The sequence below is a fragment of the Leptonychotes weddellii genome, chromosome 13 (assembly GCF_054177405.1).
Source record: "Leptonychotes weddellii isolate Sample4059 chromosome 13, ASM5417740v2, whole genome shotgun sequence".
Lineage (NCBI taxonomy): Eukaryota > Metazoa > Chordata > Mammalia > Carnivora > Phocidae > Leptonychotes > Leptonychotes weddellii.
In genome coordinates this window covers 6,903,254-6,928,745 of record NC_138381.1, presented here as the reverse complement: position 1 = coordinate 6,928,745, position 25,492 = coordinate 6,903,254, and the positions used below count along the sequence as shown (strand labels likewise).

The window sequence follows — 25,492 nt, the reverse complement described above, 5'->3', positions numbered from 1 at the left end:
CCTCTTTATTTTTTATTCCTCTATTTATAGTTTTTAGCTTTCATTCTCTCAGTTGTTTGTGTATTCATCCTCATCACCTGGAAAACCAGGTGCCTTAGAACAGAGCCCGAGGTGAAGATTCTTGTGTAAACGATTCCTCAGGTTTGGCTATTGCAGATAGAGCTGCTATGAACATGTGTGTGCATGTTGTTGGATGGGCATCTGCTCTCTTTTCTCTTGGGCAAGTACCCAAACGTGGAATTGCTGGGTCATATCTTAAGAGTATGATTAACTTTCTAAGAAGTATCAAATGGTTTTCCAGAGTAGCTGCATCATTTGGCGTTGTCCCTGGTGATGTGGGAGCATTCCAGTTGCTCTGCATCCTCGCCAGCGTTCCCCTCCCCCCTCCATTCCAACAGACGGGTGGAGGCGCCTCATTGTGCTTTTAACTAGCATTTCCCTAGTGGCTGGTGACGCGTGCATTTTTAAATGTACTTATTACTACCCGCATAACCTCTCTGGTGAACTGTCTCGGTTTCTGCTCATTTCTGAGTTATATTCTTGCTGTTGCGTTTTGAGGGTTCATTATCTATGTCTTTGCATATGTGATTTGCAAACATTTTCTTCAAGTTTTGTGCCTTGTCTTTTCATTCTCTTGACAGTATTTTCACAGAGCAAGTTTTTAATTTTGATGAAGTCCCAATTTATCAGATTCTTTTTTTTAGCTATGAAATTTACTTGATTAAGATTGTATTATTCTTTCAATGTGTTGCTAGATTCTGTCTGATAATGCTGTAAGCTTCATTATTACAATACTGATCTGTATTTGAATCTTAATTTTACTTTGTTTCTGGTGATCTACATTTATAATTCCTTTATCCTGGATGACTTCATTCCTTAAATATTTATCTCTACTGCAGATGCCTATCCTACTTAGTTAATGCTTACCTAACTTAAACCTATATTAATTCTTTAATTTAGCCTTTGGTCTTTGTTATGTAATCATTTTCATATTCTTTACTTTTTTCTGGACTTTTAGTCACTGGAGAAAATTGCAGTTAACAAATTGTGAAGAAAACCAGTTTTCTCTAAAAGTAACAAAAGCTATTAGTGAAAAACCACTGGTAGATTTCACTGCTAAGTCCGTGTGAGACAGGGGTCCCAGCCCAGGCTCAGAAAGGCGCCCATTTATTAGGAAAATGTGGAAAGTTCCAGTGAGGAAATAACCCAAAGCAACTTACTCAATGTCATTAAATTTAGTAAAAATTAATAGGACAAATTTAGTTTTGTGATCATTCAAAATATACTAAAAATCAAATTTAAAATGTTATTAATTATGCTTTATATCATTAATCTCCAGGGGAAATACCTGAAACATCCCCATTTATTAACTGTGCAAGAGGATGCTTGCGAGTATCAGTGGAGTAGCAAGGCTCCGATGGGACTTTTGCAGGGCAAAGGGCATCCCAGACTTTCAGAATTTTCCGTGTCTCCTGACCTGTTTAGAAATGGAATACCGACAGTGGGGCTGAGCCTGGGAGCAATTTTCTTACTAACACTGGAAAATTATTGAGAGGTGAATCCTGCTGCTAAAATACTATACAAAGTATAAATACTAAGCAAATACTACCAACGTAATTAAATAATCTTTAAAAAGTTAAACTAATGTCTATGTAGTAATATTCTAAATTCCCTCATCCCAAGAGGTTGTTAGGAATACATGAGAAGGGGCGCCTGGGTGGCTCAGTTGGTTAGGCGACTGCCTTCGGCTCAGGTCATGATCTCAGGGTCCTGGGATCGAGTCCCGCATCGGGTTCCCTGCTCAGTGCAGAGCCTGCTTCTCCCTCTCCTTCTGCCACTCCCTCTGCTTGTGCTCTTCTGTCTATCTCTCTGTCAAATAAATAAATAAAATCTTTAAAAAAAAAAAAAAAGGAATACATGAGAAGTGCTCCCCTAAGTGATGAAAGGGGTCTAGGTGTGGTTAGAGAAGTCATTTAAAGGATCTGGCGCCGTGTCACAATTAATTTCTTAGGATGTGCCAGGACCTGGCCTATGCCCTGGGGGAAACATAGATTAAAAGTGGCCAGTTACAGTGTAATGAAGTATTGATGGTCTAACATATCTGCTTCCTGAGAAGGTGCGTTAGTTGATCCTAAGGTCAGAGAAAGGATGTACTAGATGACTAGACACCAAAGTGCATGAGGACAGGGTCATATATGAATTCATTTAATCCTTATTAAACTCTCAAGGAAACTGAGGTGCAGAGAGGTTAAGAACTTTTCAAGGTCACAGAGCTAGTGAGGGGGAGCTAAGGTCTGAATGCACACTTCTAACTGCATTAGTTCTAACTCCCCTTAGATGAAGAGTGTAAAGACATATAGTAAATACTCATTAGTTTTAACTGCCATTATTATAGCCTTGATCTTAAGAAGTGTTTCTTGAAATTCTTCCTCCCAAATACCTGTCCCTTGAATTTGCCTATTACCTTCTAAGTCATCAGGTTGCTCAGGCTTCTGTTATTTTTGACCAGGATCATTGCAGTGGCCTCTGCTTCCAATCTTACCCCTTCCCATCCTTCGTCCATGGGGCAGCCCATCATCGTGCTAAAATGCCAACTTGATTTCATCTGTCTGATTCATCAAGCACCAACAGACAACCATTCAATAATTATGGGATGAATGGATGAATGCATTAGCTATAAGACTTCATTGGCCATAGTCTCTTCTCCATTACGTAGTGCTTAGATGAACCCTACCCCATTAGACTCTCCATCTCATTTTTTCCAGCTTCTTTTGCTAACACTTCCTTCTTCCAAGCAATTAATTTTTTCAATAGTTCATTCAGTCCATCAAGTGATGTTGTGGATGTAAGGGTAAAATGAAGAGTAGGGTTCGTGGCATGGTTCGATGGGGTAAGGACACTTTATACCCTTCAGTTTCAAATTGCTTGCAATTTGTAAGTAAATGATTATAATTAATACTGGTGTTAATCTCATATACTTAGATCAAAGCCATATTTTTTTCTCTCTTAGTTTTCTTGCTCATCTAATGGCTGTAAAGTTTAACCACACCCGTCATGCCCACTGCTCTCCACATCATCCTCATCTGGCAGCCGTCATGTATTAAAGGTAAAGGTTTAGTGTTTGACTCTCGAATCCTTGCAACCTTACCAGTTCACTCACTGCTATGGACTGAATTGTGTCCCACCTCCTCCCAAATTCGTATGTTGCAGCCCTAACCCCCAGTGTGACTATATTTGGAGAGGGCCTTTAAGGAGGTAAGGAAGGTTAAACAAGGTCATAAGGGTGGGGCCCTAATCTGGTAGGACCTGTGTCCTTATAAGAAGAGGCAGAGACACAGAGCTTACTCTCTTCTGGAGAGGAAAGGCCATGTGAGGACACAGGGAGAAGGAGCCATCCCCAAGCAAGGAAGAGAGCCCTCCCCAGAAACCAACCTGCACCTTGATCTGGGACTTCTTGCCCCCAGAATGGTGAAAAAATAGATGTTAGTTGTTTAAGCAACCCCAGTCTGTAATACGAGGACAGCCTAAGCAGACCAAGACACTCGCTATGCTGGGAGGATCAGGAACCCAGCACTTCCCCCTTTCTCCTCCTACTTCTGAACCCGGGTCAGGGCTGTGTTTTACCTGGAGCCTGATCTTAATCACGGGTGAAGGAAGCCAGCAAGAGACAACAGTGATGCTTGTGTTTCTAGTGCCTGGAAGTCTTGGGATTTCCAAGATTGAGGAGGGAACGAATGTAAATTAATGGAGGAATGGGGAAGAAGAAAGAAAACAGTTGCTTAGTCTGGACACTGGATGGGCACAGAGTCCCCATCCACAGACATGGTGCTCTGATGTAGGTTTCCCCAGACTGGGGGCTCCAGCATCCCGTGGTTGGGAGAGGTCTCACGAGTAAAGCATCAATTTTCTCTCTAGATATTTCTTCGGATTAAGACATACATGGATTTACCTTTTGAACCAGTCTTAAGCCGAAGATAATATCAGGGATAACCTTTCCTTTATAGTATTTGCTTATAATTTTACACCTTAGAGGCAAAGGGAAAGTTTTCATACAAATAAGTTTCATTCAAGAATATAAAATCTAGGGGCACCTGGGTGGCTCAGTCAGTTAAGCGTCTGCCTTCGGCTCAGGTCATGCTCCCAGGGTTCTGGGATCGAGCCCCACACTGGGCTCCCTGCTCCGCGGGGAGCCTGCTTCTCCCTCTTCCACTCTCCCTGCTTGTACTCTCTCTCTCTCAATCAATAAATAAAATCTTAATAAAAAAAAAGAATATAAAATTTATCTGTTTTTACCCAGGGAAGGACTGAGAAGACAGGAAGTCTCTGGTGAAGATGGAGTTGATAGAGTAAACTGGAAATAGGAACAAAAAGTGAAGGCTGGTGGAGGGGAGTGTCAGGATGCAGACCCTCCCTGCTTCGACATGTCGCATCCTGTACTCTGAAGTTCATGGGAATGCAAACAAATAAAAATGGTATAATAAGTATTTTCTATCCTTCTTGGTCACATATGAACCTTAGCAAGGACTGTAGTAATGAGGTGGGAGAGAAAAAATTTCATTCATCCTGCACAGTCTCCCTGACTTGGTCAGTGGCATCCCCAGACCTGCACCCCGATTCAGCATTTCAGAGTGTCCTCACCACCACCCTCAGTCCCCTGTATCCAAACTCAACATTAGGCTGGTCTGTGAGCTCAGATTTAAAAGCCTTAAACTACCACCTGGACAGATGCAGACACGGGCTGGGTCCTGAAGACACGGTTGAAGGTAAAGGCAAGGCGGTGGGGCCTTGCCATGGAAGGCTGGATAAGGAGGACCTGCGGATACTGTACAAGTCCACTGGTAAAGAATTAATTATACCTCTTTCTCAAGACCCCTAGGCTCTTAGGGTGGTTTCTGGTTTTTTATACCCAAACCCCACCGGGGACTCGAGTTACTCATCGTGGGCTTGTCCTGGATGAGGCAGCAGATTGACTTAGTGATGTGGGAGCCAAGGAACTTTCCAGAGCCATTCCAGGCTGATTTTCCCACAGGGGTACTACCTGGGCTCTACTGAGGGAGCCACCCGGTGTGGCCCTCCCATTCCCAGGGAAGGGAGGTGACAGCTCTTGATCTCAGACTCACCAGGAAGCAAACTCAGCATTGCTTTTTCTCTTGACATCATTTCCGAATCAGCTTTCGCTTAGGTTTGAGCCCAAGTTGTGAGTAAAAAAGCCATCAGGCTGAGGAGCCTCGGCCGGCAGAGCCCGTGTCTAGGAAACTAGCCCCCCACGAGGCAGAGCAGGCTGCTGAGCGGCAGCCAGCACGGTGCGGTGGCAGTGTGACATTTGATTGTGCTTCGTGGCCCTCCAGATGTGGCCGCCCTGCCCTAGGCACGGCAGCAAGCAGGGCTGTGATCCTGGTTGAGCATCAGGGTCGCTGGGCCCCACACACCGCCCTGGGGGTGATAGGGACAAGGCAGCCCGAGGACTGCAGCTGAGGCAGGCAGGAAGTCACCTGCGGCTCGTCTGAAACCCAACAGTACCCACTAGGCAATTAGAGGCCCGCCTTCCAGAGGACCCCGAGGTCGGCGAGGGCCACCTCGGAGACTCCCATTCCGTTGTTTCTCCGTCCCTCTTTTACCCCAGAATTCAGCTGTGTAGCAATGTCAAGACACTGAGGGCCAGGCCTCTCTCCGTGTTCCTGGTGCTGAAAGACGAATATTGCTTGCTTACGTCTTGATTATTTTATTTCATGAAACTTTTATGAGCATGTATTAGTGCATGGCATCACGACGTAGGCAAAAGATACATGTAGTTCACCTGCGCCGAGAGACGTTAAAAGAGGTTGCTTTACATAGAACAACAAATCAGGAATTTCTCAACCTGTGAAAATTCTGAATGCGGAAAGTATATATGTATAGTATGAAAAATGTATTCACTCTGTGAGAAATTCAAACAACTCAAAATGTGGAGAATAAAAAAGGGAACTACCCCATAATGCCTCCCTCCAGCCACAGTTTACAGAGTATATCTTTAAAACCTATTTTGGGGGCACCTGGGTGGCTCAGTTGGTTAAGCGTCTGCTTTTGGCTCAGGTCATGATCCCAGGATCCTGGGATCAGGTTGCTCGGCAGGGAGCCTGCTTCTCCCTCTGCCCCTGCCTGTCACTCCGCCTACTTGTGCTCTCTCTCTCTGACAAATAAATCAACAAAATATTTAAAAAAAAAAAAAACTAATATACTTTGGAACAACAATTTGGGAGCTTTCTGAAAACAGAAAATGTTAAACATTCAGAGGACATGAAAGCATTGTCATTCCAGTTAAAGAAAATAATCTTAAAAACCTCCCCAGATTTTATTTTAATATTTCACTAGAAATGATTATTGGTTAGCTGATATGTGAGATGTGTATCAAGAGCAGCTCTTGAGAGGTCAGGTACGTTACCTGCAGTCCTGCTGGGATGGAGTGTGCTCTCCGAGCTGAGTCCGTGAGGCTATGTCTGAATCATTCTGCTCTGTGATTGCTCACTCAGGTCATGCCACCCGCTGCAACAGACCTTCTAAAACACAAGCCTGCACAGCACCCTCAAGCTTGAAATCGGAGAGCTGATTTCCCTTGACCAATAAAGCAAACACTGGACGTGATGGCATCTAGTTTCCTGAAGTCTGAGAGACGCTAGCAGCGCTGGACTCTAAGTGGCAACACATTGATCTGAAGGGGCAAGAGGTTCCCTTATCCACAGAGCCGGCTGAGAAGGATGTACAGATGTGCCGAGTGGGTTCGGGACTTCCCCCGCTGAGGATACCACCTAAATAATGACGAGCAGGACATTTAAGCAGAGGTCATATTTGGAATAGTTTTGTAAACCATCTTAAGGAATGCCTTTATTCCCTCCGTTCCATCTTTCTAGAATGCTTTTCCTCGGTTTGCCCGTCAAAATCTTATCCATTCTTTAAAGCTGAGCTTCGGTCTTGTCTTCAGCATGGAGTCGTTGGTAATAATATTTTTTCCTTGGTCTTTTTGTTTATACACTTGCAGCAGCACTGAGATTACAGTGAATTGTTAATTTACCCATTTCCACCCTTAAGAGCAAACTTTTTTTTTTAAAGATTTTTTTTTTTTTTTAATTTTATTTGAGAGAGAGAGAACACATGAGAGGAGATAGGGTCAGAGGACGAAGCAGACTCCCTGCCGAGCAGGGAGCCCGATGCGGGACTCGATCCAGGGACTCCAGGATCATGACCTGAGCTGAAGGCAGTCGCTTAACCAACTGAGCCACCCAGGCGCCCAAGAGCAAACTTCTTAAAAGCAAAAATTATTTATCTCTATAGATATTACATGGTTATTAGTTCAGTTATGGATAAGAAGAAGTTCAGTAAATACCTATTGAATGAATACATCTAGCAGTTTCCACAAGAGAATAAGAATAATTACGTTGATTTAAAAAAAAATAATTACATTGACTGCAATAGTTGGATGCATCCACAGAGACAATTTTTCTGGCACTAGTGTCCAGAAAATAGGAAATCCACGGTCCACATCTCTTCGTGTCCCTGCTTTCATTTATACCTGCTTCTCCACACTGCTGAGTCATGGAAGCAAATCTTTTCTACTTCATTACCGCTTTTACCTTTCTTCCTCATGACCAATAATCCATCGGCCAAGCTAAATGTCCATTGTCTTTTCATTTCCTGTTTGCTTTCTTCTTCCAATTGTGCCTTCACGCACTCCGATTTTGGCCTGCCTATCAAGATTCATGCTCCCAACTGTAGGGTCTTTTTTTCTCCTTTGCACAAATACCTTTTTAAGCAAGGATCATACTTCTTTGGTAGCTTTATTACAATCCAGTAACACCCAGGTATCTATTTTCCTTATTGGAAAAACAGCATGGCCAATGGATTCAGCACTGACTCCATATTCAATGACTAAGGATCCTAATTTGAAATATCACCTGTTTCAAACCTGACATTTTACATATAAGGAATCTGAGATCCCACCTGAGGAGAAACGACAGGAAGGCCAGCAAAGCAGCTTCTATAGAGTTGCAGAGTTCTCCCTTCAGAAGATACCAAGCTAATGTACTTCCATCTTCCACTCTTTACTCCAATTTGCTTATCAGGCAACCATCGGTTTTATCATTGTTCCTTCATTTGGAGACAGAACTAGTAAGTTTTGGTCAAGCCCTATGATTCATTTCCTTACTTTCAAGCAAGGTCATTGCAGTACCCATTCAGAGGTCTGCCAAGTGCTGCCCCTGGGGGGAGGGGATGCAGCCTGTGTCCTCTCAACCTAAAAGAGCTTTGGTGGGGCAATGAGTCATTAATCCCCTAATGCCTTTTCCAAGTGCAGATAAAGCTTACAGTTGGTTAAGTGATGGGACAAGGTGTGGAATGAAGGTTGGCACCAGTCTAGGGGAAAGAAGTACATTTCCTTTTCCAAAGTAAAATATTTATTTTAATTGGCTCACAATAAATAGTAGGGTGATTGTAACTAACAAAAGAGAAGTGCACTTTGGAGAACAGGCATAGTAGAGCAAAGGGGAAAAAAAGTGCATAGAGATGGAAAAATTTTGCATCAATCTTTTTTATGACTTAGAGCAATTTTATAGGATTATAAAATTTGCTGGAATTAGTAGCTTAGTAGAGTAATTTTGAATCACAGAATTTCAGAGCTAGAAGATAATTTACAAAATAACAAACACCCCCCCCATTGTAGATGCCAAAAAAAAAAAAAAATGAGGTCAAAGTGTTGAGACAGGATAAGTTTCTCAGTTCCTTTTGTGTATCTGTGATTGAAAAGTTTGGGTGAATCACAAATCTTGATTGCCATAGCCTCTAGAATGATCTACAAATAGAGAAGAAGCTGCACCTTTCCTAAGACTGCTGGGGTTTGCCCACACTCCGGGGATCTGGGCTGGGTTAAAGGACAGCTCTCCTCATGGCCCTTTGTGCTCCCAAAGAAGCATCAAGGTTATCAGGACTTCTAGATAGGTGGGAGTTTGGGCTCTCCAGACCCTTCTGCATCTCTCAAACGTTCAGGTTGGTTTTGAGCTTCCCAGGGTTCCAGAGATGCTCTGGAGATTTGGAATGTGGTGCAGAGGTATGGAGGTAATTCTTAAGACAAATACTTGTAAAACATAATAATGTGACTCTTCTGCTTAAAAGTCTTTGAAAGCTCTTCCTTGCCAACACTGATGTTTTATTATTTTTAAAAAGATTTTATTTATTCATTTTAGGGAGAGAGAGAGAGAGCGTGTGCACATGCAAGCAGGAATGGGAAAGGGGCAGAGCGAGAGGGAGAAAGAACCTGAAGCAGATTCCCCGCTGAGCGCAGAGCCCGACCCGGGGCTCGATCCTACAACCGCGAGATCATGACCTGAGCCGAAACCGAGAGTCAGACGCTCAACCAACTGAGCCACCCAGGCGCCCCAACACCAGTGTTCTAAAATGTAGGTCTTATGATTATTTGGGTATGGTGAGGCCAACAGATCAGCAATTGCTACTGAACTCACAGTTCTCAAGAGGAGGGGCCTGCCTCGCCACGCAGGGCCATGCAGGGCCACGCAGGGCCACACCGGGAAGAGCAGGGTGGGTCTGGAGCCGGTGGGAGCCATGGTGGAGGGTGGGCAGCAGCATTTATGGTGGTTTCCTCAGGAAAGCCCAAGCCAGGCAGGGTAAGCAGGCTAAGAATTGGCTTGTTTCAATAATTTCAGTGGGCTCTGGGGTGCAGAGGTTATGTCCGTCGTTGGTACCTGCCCTTCGGGTGATGAGGGCGGAGTCGTATAGCCTGGGCTGTAGGAGCCACAGAGAGGAGGTGGTGGGTGGGGGCGCTCGGCTTGGTTGGTTTGTGTGGGAAAGGTGAGCTGTGTCAGTCAGCAGGACCTAGGTGCCGGAGCATCAGGAATTCCGAAAACAAGAGTTGATACAGCTGGTTTGCAGGAAGGGGCAGGTGCTCTGGAGCAAGAGCGCGCTGGTGCGCATTTCGGGAGCTGCTGCGTTTGGCCCTCGGAGGGCAGCACATTAGTAGATTGAGCCTTAATCTACTAAATGAGGGGAATCCTGCTTTAAAGAAACCTGTTAGTCTTCATTTAACAGTCTTGTAAGCTTGTTTAGCCATAACATTCTTTTGAAAAACATAACATATAGTTTTAAAGGTATCGCGAATATGGTCTCATAGACTTAGAATCTGGACTTTGCTTTGGCCACAGTCTGGCACTCATCTTCGCTCATGGGGTTTCTAGTAAGAACCATCCAGGCTGGTTTAATTAGAGTCAACATAACGAGCTTTCCTCTTTCCTGCCTCTAAGCTCTGCACAAACCGGTTTCCCCCTTGCTCAGGAGTGTACCTCGTGCTCTGCCCCTAATGCAAGGCTTTCGAGCATCAGCTTCTCTGTGAAGTCCTTGCCAAGCTTCCCAAACCCACAAATAAATGCTGCGAACCATGTGCTGGGTACTCTTCTAAGCACTTCAACACATTAACTCACTTAGTCATCATGATAGTCCTAGAAGGCAGGCACTATTTGTATCCCTATTTTATGGATGAAGAACTGGAGATGCAGAGATGTTGAGAGACTTGTCCAGGGTCACAAAACTAAAGCTATTCAGGATGTCGTTGGCATTGCCTTAATGCTATTTGAATATTCTGTGCTATTAATTGATTAATGCTGTTTGAAATTTCTGTGGGGATTAGGTGGATACCCTCTGATAGACGTGTGTACATTAATGTGTACTTTAAATCAGAGGGAAGGAGTCTCTCTCTTTTAACATTCTGGAACTTTATTTAGACTGTTCATTCAGAATTTGTTCAGAATCATTTAAAAGGAATTTTAATTTACAGTTTACTTTGGCTTAGCAAGGTGATTTCCGAGTCCTTCCTCTGAGAGAGTATAAGTGCATCAGTAAATAGGAATGCAGGGAAAATTTTAAAACCACTTAAAAACGCACTTTGTAATACTAGTTTTTTGAATGCACAATACCATCCTACTAACTCAGTCTTACATACTAATTACGGTGAACATTTTCAGAACTGTCTCAGAATAAGGGTTCAACCAGGAAAGCAGGACCAATAGGAGATAGATACTAAGAGATTTATTGCAAGGAATCAGGTTATGTGATCGTGGGGCCGGCTGGTCACATCTGAAATCCACAGGGCAAGCTGGGAATTCTGGAACATTCTGAAGGCATTGTCCCCAGCCAGAATGTCTTCTTCAAGGAAGCCTCAGTCCTATTCTTAAGGTCTTTCAACCAAGTGAATCAGGCTCATCCAGATTACCTAGGAGAACCACCCTGAATAAGGTCAACTGATATGGATTTGATTTGCATCTACAAAACACCTTCACAGCAACCTCTGAACAGGTGTTTATATAAGATTTTTAAAATTTATTTATCGTATGAGAGAGAGAGAGAGCAGTACAGAAGGGCAGTGGGAGAGAATCCCAAGCAGACTCCATGCTGAGCCTGGAACCCAACACCGGGCTCGATCTCACAATCCTGAGATCATGACCTGAGCTGAAATCAACAGTCAGCTGCTTAACCGACTGAGCCACCCCGTCACCCCTAGACTGGTGTTTGATCAGATAACTAGAACAACCATAGCCTTACCAGGTTCATACATCAAAGGACTGTCCATCCCAAGAGAACCTTTAGTAAGCACCATGTTGTCTCTTTTATGTTCCTATTTGTATTTGAAAAGAAAAAGTAGTTTCTTTAGAAATATCCTATAGAATACATAAGAGGTTTTAATCATTTAGATGAGCTTCCCATCAGTTGGCCTGAGGCATATGACTGCTTTTCTGTCATCTTCTGATCCACTTCTGCTCAGGCCTCTCTCTCTTCATGGTCCTGGCATAAGTATCGCTAATTTCTATTACCCCTGAGCCTCAGTGACCTTATAGGGAAAAGGGAATCCTTACAGGTCCGGCCTCCTCGGGCTGATTGGAGGACTGAGCGAGTCAGAGGGGTCACCGAGCGGGTGTGATCGAGCAGCACACGGAGAGCCTCCTGTAATGCTGGTATTGTCCTCGTTTCCCTCTGGTTGACGTCTTCTGCCCTTGAGTGACAGAGGTTTTCTGCAGGAGACATCCAGAGGCTCTGATGTTACATTCAGAAAAATTAAAAAAATTGGCACATTTATCGATTCCTGTCAAATGCAAGCCGTACCATTTTCCAAGTCTTGTTTTCCAGCATTATCGTTCCGAGGCTCTAGAGACTCACGGCCCTGGCGGGTGGTCCGCTGCGCTGGATTTTGAAAATTTCCTGTAACTTTGCTGCCGGGCCAGGTGGGTGGCCTGTCCGAGGGAGGAGCCTTTAACTGAGTATGAGCACTGAGTCTGTTCAAAGACCTGTCTAGGCATGAAGCCAGTTTTTGTAAGTAGCTTCCTTTTGACGTAAATATGTGTTTTATTATCATCTTGTTATGGAGGAAGATACTAAGAGGCAGAGAAAGGGTGCCTTCTCCAGCTTTGGCTCCAGAATTAATGATGCAATGATGCTCCAGATGTCTAGGCCCTCACCTGCCTGGCTGTGGATAAAACTGGCTCTTACTGAACACTAAACTTGCTCTCCTTTCTCGGTAGGCACCAAGACCCAATCCCAGGTGGGTTGGTCAGGAAAAATGCTGATTTTCTTCCCAAATTCTTTTCCCCTGGCGCTCTTGGCAATGGCAGGAAAATAAGATTCATTTGTCAGCAGTGACATTTTCCTCATTTGCTTTTAGAGGAGTGCAGCAACTTTTCTTCTGTGGAACAAAGTGGAAGTCGCTGCCTGTAAACAGAAGGCAAGGGCTTGCTGCATTACCAGAGGAATCTCTTTGCAGAAGTGCTCTGAGCTGGCTGGAGGCACCAGAGGGGAGGGGTGTGGTGTGGTGAGTGATAAGGAGGATCACCTCCAGAAACTGTCCATGGCCATCTGGTATACGCTGTTGTCCCACACAGAGGAAGAGTTTGTCTTACGTTACGAAGTCTTGAAGAAGATCTCCCACCTCAGAGCTGCTCACTGTTTACATGGAGCCTACATGGTGGGTCCCCTTCTGCTACAGGTGCCCTTCCCGACTCACATTTCAGCATCACCTGAGAGACCGTGAAGCCCTCAGGTGTGACCACTTACATCTGCTCCCTTGGGATCTCTGCCCTTCCTAGAGGAAGGTTCAAGATCATGGCCTGATCTGACATGGCAGGTGCTCAGCCAATGCTGGCCGAATCAGTCAGTTCGTGGATCTACTGCAGTAGGTTTGGATGGAATGGTTGGAGAAGTTAACTTCTTGGTACTTAAAGCTACTAGAAACAAGGATCAGAAATGGTTGTCCCAGGTGTAGGGCCCAATAATGGAAGAGTGTTTCTGATTTATATGAGAAGAGGATTCGGATGTGGACCAAGTACCGAGCAATGAGACTCATTTTCTAAGATAAAGCCACTTCTCCTGTGGTGAGTACCTATTTTATGGATTTGGGGTACCATTACAATGGAATGATTTACGTATTGAGATAATGAAAATATATAATCCCACTTTTCATCTAAAGGCTGTTACTTAGGTTAATGATAACCTCCATCTAGGAGCTAGGACTAAGGCTGTGGATTCGGTTTTGAGTCAATGTCGTTAAGAAGAGTCTGATGGTAGGTACCACAGGGAATAATCGTGAGATTGAATCGTGATAAAGCCACGGTTTTAATTCTAATCAGAACAATCGATGTGTCAAATAATCTCAATAAGTTTTCAACACTCATACAAATAGGGCTGAATTCACAGACTTAGACAATTTCCTGAATTCTAATTCAGAGTTTTACATACATGATTATGGCCCAAGGTCAGTAAATGGAGGAAATATTTTACCACCTTTAGAGTCTTTATCTTGTGGGTGGGTGATGTCTGAAAGCCAAAGTGGAACTCTCTTGCCGGCAGCCAATTAATTCCTGAATTGTAAGGGAAGCTGCTGATTTTCACTGCTGTTTTTTTTTTTTAACTGACAGATGAAATACTCAACATGTATTCACTTATTTAATTCCGGAAACACTGTGAGGAAGTCAGCACCATTCTCTGATTTTAAGAGAGAGAAGTGGAAGTGCAGGGGCATGATCACATTGCAACCACGTGGCAGCCAGCTGGCCCCAACCCTTGAGCTCAGCAGCCTGTGGTGCACTCGGGTCCCTGGTTGGAGTTCACATCTGGCCTATCAAGATATGTTCTTTCAGGGAAATTCTGAAAATCAGTGTTAGATGCCAGTCACATGTTGATAGCATATCATCCACAAACACAAAATTGGGGCATGCTGTGCTTACTTCATTGTTTGAAATCTGCACATAGGAATGGTTAAAATGCAGGGTGATTTCTGAAAAAAACCCCGAAACCCAGAGAAACAGGATTCATCACAAAATCAGGACAAACAAACCTTGGTGATGTGGAGGGTTGGGGGACCCAGACTACCCCCAATCCCTGGCTGTAGCCTGATTTTCTCCCTCCACTTACAAATACTCCCTGACTTACAGTGGAGTATTTGCCTCTAATTGGGATGAAAGCATTTCTGAGCCTTTTGGTATTTGTTCCAATTCAGCCAGGCATTATTGACATCTTCCTGGAAATTGCACAATATTCTTTCATTTATTTTAACACTGGGATGTGTTTCATATGAGAAGACTCACTGTGTTTTTTTTGTTTTATTTTTAAGTTTCTGTATCTTCCCCCACCCTCCAAGTTTGGATGAATAAATATGAAAAGAAAGATATGAGGATATAAAATATAGAAAAATGACATGGATCTTGAAGTGTCAGTTCCACTGGGCTAGGTCATATTCGTGCAGTGCAGCTTGCTGCATAGGAATTGTTTATTTTTCTGGAATGCATGTAGGAACCAAAAACAAAGAGTACTAAATAATAATGATTAATATAAACATAAGAACAGTTTCTAAAATCCGGGTTGGTTATCATATCCTGGGTAAGAGTTCCAGCAAATCTAAATAGCTGGCAGCAGGAATTTTCTATCAGTATAGAAATACAGTCCTAACGGTTCATCATGTCCAGGGGGGTTACCCAGTAACACACGGAGGCAAAGTTCACTTGAAGAAGGAGGAAGAGTCATCTTTTTTTTTTCTTTTTTTTTTTTAAAGATTTTATTTATTTATTTGAGAGAGAGAATGAGATAGAGAGAGCATGAGAGGGGGGAGGGTCAGAGGGAGAAGCAGACTCCCCGCTGAGCAGGGAGCCCAATGTGGGACTCAATCCCGGGACTCCAGGATCATGACCTGAGCCGAAGGCAGTCGCTTAACCAACTGAGCCACCCAGGCGCCCCAGGAAGAGTCATCTTGAGAGGGTTTACTTTCAACGCTGATTGGCGTGGAGCTCAGGCAAGCGACAGCCATCTTGCCACTTGGTATTAAATGATTCACTCCATCAGTGACAGAGGGCATGGAAATTGTGTCATACCCAGAGAGTACAAGTGGAGCTTTCTTAGGATGCAGAAATGCAGGAGCAATGTGGGCATTTAATAATATCATGAGTGGAGGGGTTTCACTAAGGGTGAAAATACCTCCCACAAAGTCTCCTTGTCAAGGTTGCTGACATGATTACGTGCTTAACAAGAGTTCACTAATGACTGACATGCACTGTGCAAATGAAGAACCTTGGGTGGCCAACATAAGTCTGAAACAATAGTCAATCTCAATAGAATCCAAAAAAAAAAAAGCGCAAATAAAAATGAGAGGTAATTTTCCATCTGGCAGAGATTGAAAAGGGACGATAATGGTTAGTGTTTGTGAGGGCATCAGGAAATATCAGCTCACACCTGCATGGTGCAAGTATGAACTGATAAGAAACTCATCTACTGCCTTCTCAGAAATATTAATATATAAATATATATAGCAGTATTAATTAAGGCTATAACTTCTTCTTTTTATTACCCAGGAACTACAAATGATAGGAACTTATATATCCTCATAGTAGGAAGATGGTATAATGGTTTATGGTATATCCCTACAATAAAATGCACTGTAGAGATTACAAATGAGAGTACAGATAGAAGAACAGTCAAGGCCTATAAGGATACTCAGAATGTATTTGTGGTGGGCAGAATAATGTTCCCCCAGAAGGCGTCCGTGTCTGTGTCTGGAACCTGGGCATCTGTTCTGTTACATGGTAAAGGGGAATTAAGGTTTCAGATGGAACTATGGTGGCTAATTAGTTGAACAGGAGTTGGGAAGATTATCCTGGGCCCCATGTAATCACAAGGGTCTTTATAAGTGAAAGAGGGAGGCAGGAGAGTCCAAGTCGGGGTGATTCAGGGTGAGAGCAGCTCCGTTGACCAGTGCAGGCTGCGAAGACGGAAGGGGCCACAAGCTGAGGACTGCAGCTGCTTACAGAAGCTGGAAAAGGCGAGAAAATGGATTCTGTCCTAGAGCCTCGAGAAAGGAATACGGCTCAGCTGACACCTTGGTTTCAGGCCAGTGAGACCCATTTCTGACTTTTGGCCTCTAGAACTGTTAACAGAATAAATTTGTGTCGTGTCATCAAGTGGATGGTAATTTGTTATGGCAACAATAGGACATTAATACAACATTGTTAAGTGAAAAATGTCTAGTTTTGTAACATGTGCACTGAAGGATGAGTTAAAAACACACACACAGGGACACCTGGGTGGCTCAGTCAGTTAAGTATCTGCCTTTGGCTCAGGTCATGATCTTCGGGTCCTGGGATGGAGTCCCGCATTGGGCTCCCGCTCAGCGAGGAGCATGCTTCTCCCTCCCTCTCCCTCTGCCGCTCCCCCTGCTTGTGCTCTCTCTCTCTCTCTGTCAAATAAATAAAATCTTACACACACACACAGGGCAGAAGAGACTGAAATGTTATACAAAATAGCTAAATTAACTGTGGTTCTATCCAGGATGTGGTAATGTTACAATTGATATATTATTTTTGTATATTTTATTATCGGTATTTTCTGCAGTGTAAATGTAATACTTTGTAACAAGAAAAAATGTTATTTAAAGATGTTGTAGAGATCATTCAATTCATGTTGCTGCAAGCTCTATTGTAAATTTGAGGTATGAATCCTTTACAGAGAAGCTTTTGTTTGTCATTCATTTTAAGATGGAGGTGGTGCTTTGGGGATCTTTTTTCTTGTAGGATAATATTTTTCCCAAATTATAGACAACTGGTCACTGATGGTCATGTAGAAGCCCAAATAAATCTCTTTCACTAAAGGGTAATCACCAGATTTTTCAGTACATTGCACGGAAATACTTTTTACTATTCCAAGTGTAGTGCCATATTTTGATAACGTTCCAATTCAATCTTTAAATGTTTCTTTTTTTTTAAGATTTTATTTATTTGTTTGACAGAGAGAGAATGAGAGAGCACATGAGAGGGGGGAGGGTCAGAGGGAGAAGCAGGCTCCCCGCCGAGCAGGGAGCCCGATGCGGGACTCGATCCAGGGACTCCAGGATCATGACCTGAGCCGAAGGCAGTCGCTTAACCAACTGAGCCACCCAGGTGCCCCCAATCTTTAAATGTTTATTGAATTCTTCTTGTGTACTGAGCACAGAGTCTGCTTGTTAAAATATTGCATAGCCACATGACAGTGATGATTATACTTTGTAGGAGAACTGAAAACAATGATTATCCTCTGTTCCATGAAAAAGCAGAACAAAAAAGTCCATGTACCTCTAATTACACATTTATAAAAAGAAACACTGCAAGATTCTCTTGATTTTGGTTACACCTGTCAGTAAAATTTCCAGGCACTGCAGGCCAGGGCATAGTGACCATGGTTTTCTCTGGAAGGCCAATAAAAGCAATAAAAATGCATAAGAACAATACTAGTGGTTGATGTTGAGGGTCTAATATTAATATCAGCTAGGATATATTGAATGATGATTACTTTGAAGGGCTATATTCATGGCAGGTGCTATTATTATTCCAACATTTTCAACTGAGCCGTATCGAAGTAACTTGTTCAATGTCACACAGTTGATCACTGGAGAAGCCAATTAAACCAAATTCAAGTCTTCTGATTCTAAACCCTATACTGTTAATCATGATTATTCTCATTATTATTTTTTAACGATTATGTTATTTTTGTAACTGAACCAGATAAGTAACCCTACAACTCTCTGCAAGGAATGCTTATAGCAAAATGGTTTTGGGCACTACCAAACTGGGGTTCTTGTGCTACCTCTATAAGATAGCACATGACTTGGGGCACCTGGTGGCTCAGATGCTTAAGCGTCTGCCTTCAGCTTAGGTCATGATCCCAGGGTCCTGGGATCGAGCCCCACATCGGGCTCCTGACTCAGCGGGGAGTCTGCTTCTTCCTCTCCCTCTGCTTCTCCCAGTGCTCATGCTCTCTCTCTCTCTTTCTCTGTATTTCTGTGTCTCAAATGAATAAATAAAATCTTTTTTAAAAAAAGATAGCACATGACTTATAAATACTCACTAGTCACTCATTCATAATTTTATCAACTTAGTAAGTGAGCACTCTACCCAGAAAAAATGGTAGACAGAGCTCATGAACTTGGAGGGAGGGAAGTGAAATGTAGATGTCAACCCAACCAGATGGCCTCCCTGGGAACTGTACCGTCTGTCACTTGACCAATGCGCAGGAGGCCGGTGAGTCCTGACCCTTTGCTTCTGTCTACACTTAACAGACTGGCACCCTGAAGAAATACTGAAGTTTAAAAAGTCCTCCCAGTTCTATCTTATACTCTTTCTCTTAAATAGGTAGGTCTTCCTTATAAAAAAGCAAGAAATCAGAAAGCACTTTGTGGAGAAAAGAGAGCTTACCAACCGCTGTGTCCAGGGAGAAGCTGTTTCCTGCCTAATGGTTTCAATTACCTATTCGAGCTCCCCAATGTCACTGCAGCGGCCCTTGGGCAGACTCAGACTTTTGAGAAGCTGTCTCCTCTGTTCTGTCATGGGAACCAAAATTGGCTATTTTGTGGAGTCAAAGTGTAGGACCCCACAGCCACTGGCTTTCCCTTCTGTCTGGATTGTGTTTTCATTTGTTGTTGTTGTTAAGATTTTATTTTTTAAGTCATCTCCACACCTAACATGGGGTTCGAATGCACAACCCCAAGATCAAGAGTTGCACACTGCATTGACAGAGCCAGCTAGGTGCCCCTGGATTGTGCTTTCATCTTTGCTCTCAAAATCCTACCCATTCTTCAGTCTGTGCTCACATGGAAGACTCCCTGCCCTCCACTAACTTGTTCTCTCCTTCCCTCTTTCTCTCCCTCCCTGTTGCTCCACATAATCTGTCCCCACCTCTTACTTTCCTGGAGCAGCTCATAGGCTTGGGAGGCAGGTTCAGGTTATGACTCTGAGTCTCACTGAGTCGAGATGCTGGGCAGATTTCCTTATTTTAGGAGCCTCAATTTCCTCATCTATGAAACAGGAAATATAATACCAATCTCACCATGTGTGTCAAAATTGAATGAGATATGTATATAAATCATTTGATATGGCATCTACCAAACAATAGGGACTCAATCTATCACATCTCTCCTCTTTACCACTATTTTAATTTAGCTGCTGTTTATTTAATAACATTTTGATTCAACATTTTGTTGAGACTGCATTTTAAATTAACCTTGAATTTCCCTGAACCTTGGGTGTACCAGGCATCAGTAAGGTGTTGTTGAGATCGATTGAGTTGGTCAGAAGAGAAACAGACAAGAAATAAAGGGCACATAATCAACAGTCTCTGTGTCCATTTCTCACTCTGCAATTAAGAACGTTGATTCAGGGGCGCCTGGCTGGCTCAGTCGGTTAAGCGTCTGATTCGTGATGTCAGCTCAGGTCATGATCTCAGGGTTGTGAGATCGGGATCTGCGCTGGGCGTGGAGCCTGCTTAAGACTCTCTCCCTCTGGGGCACCTGGGTGGCTCGGTCGTTAAGCATCTGCCTTCGGCTCAGGTCATGATCCCAGGGTCCTGGGATCGAGCCCCACATTGGGCTCCCTGGTCAGCGGGAAGCCTGCTTCTCCCTCTCGCACTCCCCCTGCTTGTGTTCCCTCTCTCACTGTGTCTCTCTCTGTCAAATGACTAAATAAAATCTTAAAAAAAAAAAGATTCTCTCCCTCTCCCTCTGCCCCTCCCCCAACATTACACACACACACACACTCTCTCTCTCTCTCTCTCTAAAAAAGAAAATAGTTTTGATTCAGCAGGTGTCGAGGCCTAAATACCAAGAGAAGAGATGTTTTCAACCAGGACTATGGTGTACTGAGTCCTAACAGTTCTAATGTTACCCTGTTACTGGAAAGAATCTCAGCACCATTGTGGCCCTATACCAAAAGCATTAAAGTTCTGTTTCCTTTTCTTTTGCTACATAGGACATTAGTGTGACAATTGGCAAAACTATTACAAGATTCCCTAGGATAGATGATAGTACTCTATCAATACTCCTTCCCTGCTTTTGATAATTGTAATGTGGTTAGTTAAGACTAAAGTATTTAGGAGTAGGGAGTCATTATGTCTGCAACTTACTTTCCAACCGTTCAGAAAAAAATGTGCTATACATATTAAGACAGAATGATAGGGCAAATGTGATAAAATTTCAATATTTGGGAATCCACTTGACGGCTATATGGGTATTCCTTATACTATTATTGCAACTTTTCTGTAAGTCCGAAATTATTTCAAAAGAAAGGTTTTTTTTTTAAAGCTATTTGAGGGGCGGCCGGGAGGCTCAGTTGGTTGTGTCTGCCTTTGGCTCAGGTCATGATCCCAGGGCCCTGAGATAGAGCCCTTCATCATCAGGCTCCCTGCTCAGTGGAGAGCCTGCTTTTCCCTCTCCCTCTGTTCCTCCCCCTGCTTGTGCTCTTGTGCTCTCTCAAATAAATAAATAAAACCTTAAAAAAAAAAAAAGCTGTTTGAGATCACATGTTTGCATCCTCCTGACTTAGAGCCAGATGAGGGAATTACCAGACCAAAATATAGTTCTGTTTCTCCTCTAAATGAAAATGTATGCTTGTATGAATTTCACAGCCTGGTAAATGATGCTAATTATGTCATCGGGAAGCCTGATTCAGAACTACGGAGACAGATCTGCAAGGTAGCAGGCATTTCTGATGTTTATCTGGAATTGGGAGCTCACCCTCCCAGATTCCACAGTAATAGACGCCGTCCCGGAGTTCCCTCTTCTTCATCAATCAGGGATAAGTACCAAGGCTTTGCCTGACCAGCAATGTCTGACACGGGTGGGTTCACAGTCAGGAGACACAGTCACCTTGGGAAAGACCAGCTTTGACAAAGAAGGCTTTAATGACATGCTTGCTTAATGGACCAGCGCAGGGCTGGGTCATTTTCCAGAGCAGTGGTCAGGATTTTTTGACTCTGTAACAAAACTGTTCTTGGACGGAGTAAGGAGGGTAAGGACGGTAAGGAATAATGTGACAGATTGATCACACTTTCATGGAAAATAGAAGATAAACATTGGAACAGCTCTTCCTAAATGTGTTCTAAATTGTGTGTTCAATCATCAATAAAACTGGCTTTTCCATGATTATCCTTGTGATATTACTGGTCTGTCAGATTTTTCTCCCACAGCAGACCAAGGACTCAGGGAATGACATTAACAGCTCACAGCCTGAACCTAAGCTGTAGTCAAGCTAAAAGTCAAGCATTTCTGCCAGGCCCCTCGGGGAAACCTTTTCTCATGAGTAGCTCCAGAAAATAAGGGAGAAGAGAGCTGAGCCAAACTTGGTGTGATAGAAACGTCCTAGATTGTAGATTCATAGAGAACGGATTTGGACTTGAGTCGCTGTCTCTCACTCAGCCTCCAGCTCAGCCCTCATCCTGTTACATCTCAGATGCTCACTCGCCTTTTCCACGCATCTACCTTCCAGGTGAGGGCCTCACGTCTGGGGACTAAACACAGAAACCACTAATTTTACAAATCTGGGAGTGACACTGGAAGCAAAAGGAAGCAATTTTGAGGAACCATCACAGAAGTGTGACTTAGAGGGGTGGGTCAGGGTGTAGGTGTGTGTGTTGTGTGTGTGCGGGGGGTGTGGGTTAGGAATGCATGTAAGTGTGGGTGCGCGTATGGGGCGTGTGTGTGGGCGTAGGTGTGTATGCACGCACGTACGTGCTCCCCACAGCATCGGATAGCACAGCGTCTCACAGAGCATGTGCACCGACGGCGGGCCCTCTGAGGTCACCGCCGTGCAGGACTGGCTCAGCGGAGGACAAGTGCACTGGGCACTGGCCCTCCGGGAGCCCAGCTGACCTCACTGGAGGGAGCACCATGGCAGCAAAGAGCCTTTATACAGCACCTGAGCTTTGGGGAGGAGCCAGAGAGGAGGACCGCTCAGGGATATGTCCTTGATTATCTGTGAGACAGATGCCTTCGGGAGATTTCCTTTTCAGGGGACGGAGATACTGCAGTAATGAGTGGTGGGAGAAGCGGAGAAATGGTCTCTGTATTACTGCATTTTTTGACAGTGTACATAAAGGTGTGGATTAATTGGAAGGTTATTTGCGTTTTTTACCTTGCTAATTTATAAGGATGGTTGTATTTTTAAAATCTCAATTTAACTATGTACATTAAAATGAATTATATTTGACCACTACAATTGTATTTTTACCTATATTCATGGAATCAATGCAGAGATCCTGAAGCTGGGGTGTACATCAAAGTCACCTAGAGAGTTGTGAAAATACATATGCCATGATCCCATCCTTTGAAAGCCAGATTTCAGGATTTGGGATTAAATTAAAATAGCTATAGTTAAAATCTTTTAAGGAGATCTTAGCATTTATCTCTTTGTTGAGGATTAACAATAAGCAATATAATCCTATTATATAGTATGACATTTATTATTATAATTGTATATTTGTGCTTTCCTTCAAGTCTATAGTTATAATAAAATGTAACAGATGAAATCATAAGTAATTATAACATTGTCTTGTATTTGCTTTGCACTTTTAAATTTTTCAAGCCGTTTACAACCATTACCCTGATTTGTTTCGACAACAATTACCGATGAGAGGAGTCAAAAATCCTTGGGCTGTTCCTTAGAATAGAGACATCATGGGGATAAGATAAAGCTTTATGCAAGGTACAGGCCCAGGGACAGTCTTATGGGAACAGATGCAGGTAAATATGTGGATTGTGGGCTGCGCTTAAAGGTAGTGTGGTTCTGGGCATTCTTCTGGCTTTTAGTAGAGATTGCCCCCGATTAGCTACCTGCTTGTGTCAAACTCTTTTATGGGAAAGTTATAGCCATTATAGTTATAGCCTTTTTATCATTGTGTTCTATAATTTAAAAGTATTTCCCAAACCCCTACACCTGCAGTCTCCTATAATTTCCACCTTGCACCTAACACCTTTTGAAATCAATTCACTTAAGAATCTGCCCACAGAAGTTGGTAATCCGGTTCCGCCAGATGGAAACCAGCTTGCCCAGGTGACCTCCATGTTCATCAGAAAGTCCAGAACTAATTGAGGATAGCAGCTCTGCCCATTTAGAGTATTTTAGTCCTTGTAATTTTAATAAGATTTAGAAGTATCCGCAGTTCCATTATTCCTCCTGGGAGTTGCTTGGCTGAGACAGATACTCTTATCACAGACTTTGCATGTTGTTGAAAATGCTCCCCTAGAATGGAAATGAATTAGACTATAATTTATAGATTTGGAGATGAATATTTTTGGATTCAACTTGTTCATTTCCCGTGAATATTCCCAAGGGAAAAATCAACAGACTGAACAATGGACATACAATCAGAATTGCAAGGGGATAATCATCATTTAATCTTTTCTTTTTAAATTTTAAAAGCATTTGGCCAAATACAGTTTTGCTTCCATTATCAGTAAAGTCATGACACTCAATTGGTGTTATTCTATGTACATAAATCAACACAACCGATGTTATATTACTTGGTACTTCTCTGTGTCACCCGGTACAAATTCAGTAATTCTGCTTTTAAGAGGAAAGGTTAGTATTTTGGTGTAGAAACAATACAGTTAAGTTTCAGAAGTAGAGGCATAAGTACATACACACACACGCACACGCACGTGCACACCACACACACACAGTAAACATAAGCACTGCCTCCCTGCTTCCCCATCTGATCCTCCTGATTCTACCACTAAATGTCTTGTATCTGTTTACCTCTCCACCTCCTCAGGGCCACCTTCTGGAGCCCCGTACCTCTTCCTGATCACATGTGGATCTCCCTACTTCCATTCTTGCTGAGCCCCCACCCCACTCCTTTCCACAGTAGCCAAAATGTTTTTTTCCCCTTTAAATGCAGATTGGCTCATGATTCCCTCTATTCTTTTGGTTTCCCGCTGCAGCTGGGATAACCTCTGACCTTCAGACCCAGGATGATTTTCTTTCCTTCGTACTCACCGTGCACCACCTGTGACCCGAAATACCGATGACGCACAGCTCATGGTCTGGATGGTCCTCGGTGCTTGAATGTCACTTCCTCTGGAAGGTCTTGCCTGGTCACTCTGCTCTTCTCTTTCAGAGCCTTTATCGCGATGTGTGATTGTATATTCCCCGATCTGGTTACTCATTGAACACTGCTCCGCAAGAGTTGCAATCCTTCTGTTTCTGTCCATTTCTCTGCCCAGAGCAATGCACGAATGAATATACAGATGTTTCAGGTAAGAGTGGAACTGGGGCAACATGGATGAATCAAAAAGACACAACACATCCGAAAACTGGCCCCCATCGTTCTACGGGATTTTCTCAACAGGATAGTTATGATTTTTGCCCTATGTTTAAGTTGATCTAGCTCTCCTTCTCTCCGCCACATCTCTGCCCCCTCAATTCTATTCTTTGAATGAAGATTCAGCCAATATTAATCTCTGCTTTCATTGTCTACAATACAGCTTTTATTTTATTTTTCTTTTTTGTGCATTTTTATTGAAATCCAGTTAACAGTGTAATATTAGTTTCAGGTGTACAATATAGTAACTCAGCACTTCCACACATCACCTGGTGCTCATCACAAGTGCCCTCCTTCATCCCCATCACCTGTTTCACCCATTTCCGCCCGCCCCCGGTACTCCTGTTTGTTCTCTAGAGTTGAGAGTCTGCTTCTAGGTTTGCATCTGTTTTTTTTTAACCTTTGCTCATTTGTTTCTTAAATTCCACATACGAGTGAAATCATATGGTATTTGTCGTTCTGTGACTGACTTATCTTGCTTAGCATTATATCCTCTAGGTCCATCCATGTCATTGCAAAGAGCAAGATTTCATTCTTTTTTATTTCTGAGTAATATTCCATTGCACATATATATTAAATATTCTTTTCTTTTTTTCTCATATGTAGGGTCCATAGAGCTTTTATTTTTTTCTTTTTGTATCTTTACCAAGTGGTAAATGTGGTAATGAGTGGCAGGAGAAGCAGAGAAATGGTCTATATACTACTGTTTTTAAAAAATCCATATAAAGGTTGGCTTAATTGGCTAATTATTCGCATCTCTTACCTTGCTAATTTACAAGGATTGTTAAATTTTTAAAATCTCAATTTAAATATGTACATGAGCATGTGTCTGACCTCTTCAGTCAGAGAGTAAAGACAT

The 25,492-nt window shown here is 43.0% G+C and overlaps 1 long non-coding RNA gene across 4 annotated transcripts; it reads left to right on the top strand.

Annotated features, from left to right (window-relative positions):
* The first annotated feature begins 2,372 nt into the window (after nucleotides 1-2,372).
* LOC115939763 (uncharacterized) lies at nucleotides 2,373-23,668 on the top strand. 4 transcript variants are annotated; one of them, XR_014139552.1, is made up of 5 exons: nucleotides 2,373-3,106; nucleotides 4,298-4,472; nucleotides 6,510-9,425; nucleotides 12,160-12,254; nucleotides 12,402-23,665. It is a non-coding gene; the product is annotated as an uncharacterized LOC115939763 (long non-coding RNA). The 4 variants fall into 4 exon arrangements; XR_014139551.1 differs by having other exon boundaries at nucleotides 2,374-3,106; nucleotides 12,160-13,397; nucleotides 13,941-23,668; XR_014139550.1 differs by having other exon boundaries at nucleotides 2,376-3,106; nucleotides 6,510-6,971; nucleotides 9,213-9,425; nucleotides 12,160-23,661.
* The last annotated feature ends 1,824 nt before the right edge of the window (nucleotides 23,669-25,492 follow it).